The sequence below is a fragment of the Falco peregrinus genome, chromosome 2 (assembly GCF_023634155.1).
Source record: "Falco peregrinus isolate bFalPer1 chromosome 2, bFalPer1.pri, whole genome shotgun sequence".
Taxonomy (NCBI): domain Eukaryota; kingdom Metazoa; phylum Chordata; class Aves; order Falconiformes; family Falconidae; genus Falco; species Falco peregrinus.
The window spans coordinates 17,400,479-17,401,156 of record NC_073722.1 but is presented as its reverse complement, the minus strand read 5'-3'; positions in this window follow the sequence as shown (position 1 = coordinate 17,401,156).

Sequence of the window (678 nt, the reverse complement as noted above, 5' to 3'; positions counted from 1 at the left end):
TTTGTGTGTGTCATTTCTATCTCGTACCTTATTCTCAGGTCTCCTAAAAGTGTAAAAGGGGAGTACAGGATGTAAATGAACAGAAAGGGCTGATCCTACTGCTTTTTTTAATACTTTATTTCACATTTGTGTTTGTGCAAATGCATAGATCTATTTTTCTATTTCAGGTAGCAGCTCCGACTGCTAGTAACTCTGTCCCTTTATTACTTCACTGTTGCTAAGTTAACAGCTCTATTCTCGTTCTCTATTCCCTTGTATTTTTTCCACCTTGTTTCAGAGAATCCTACAGCATCTGGAGGGTGTAATGGTCCTTGGAAGTCCCAGGCTCACATATAAGCCCCATCATTCTGTCTGGGCAGCTGTCTCACCAGATCAAAAGTATACTATATTAATGAAAATGGAATGCTTAATGTAAATCCACCTCAGTCTTTAATGAAATACATACTGAGTTCATTAAGTACATTAAGCCTTTATCAGTGTGCTATAAAAGTCAGTGTGTGGGAAGTGGGAACCTTTTTTTTATTTAATACTGTGTCTGTGCTATAGTGTTGCTGACTTCTGAGAATTTCTTCAGGAAGTGCAGTTTGAGATGCATGGTTGGAATAGGAACCACATAATTCTGCCACATCCCGTGAGCATCACTTAGATGCCTTGTGTATCCAAATACCCTTCTCCAGT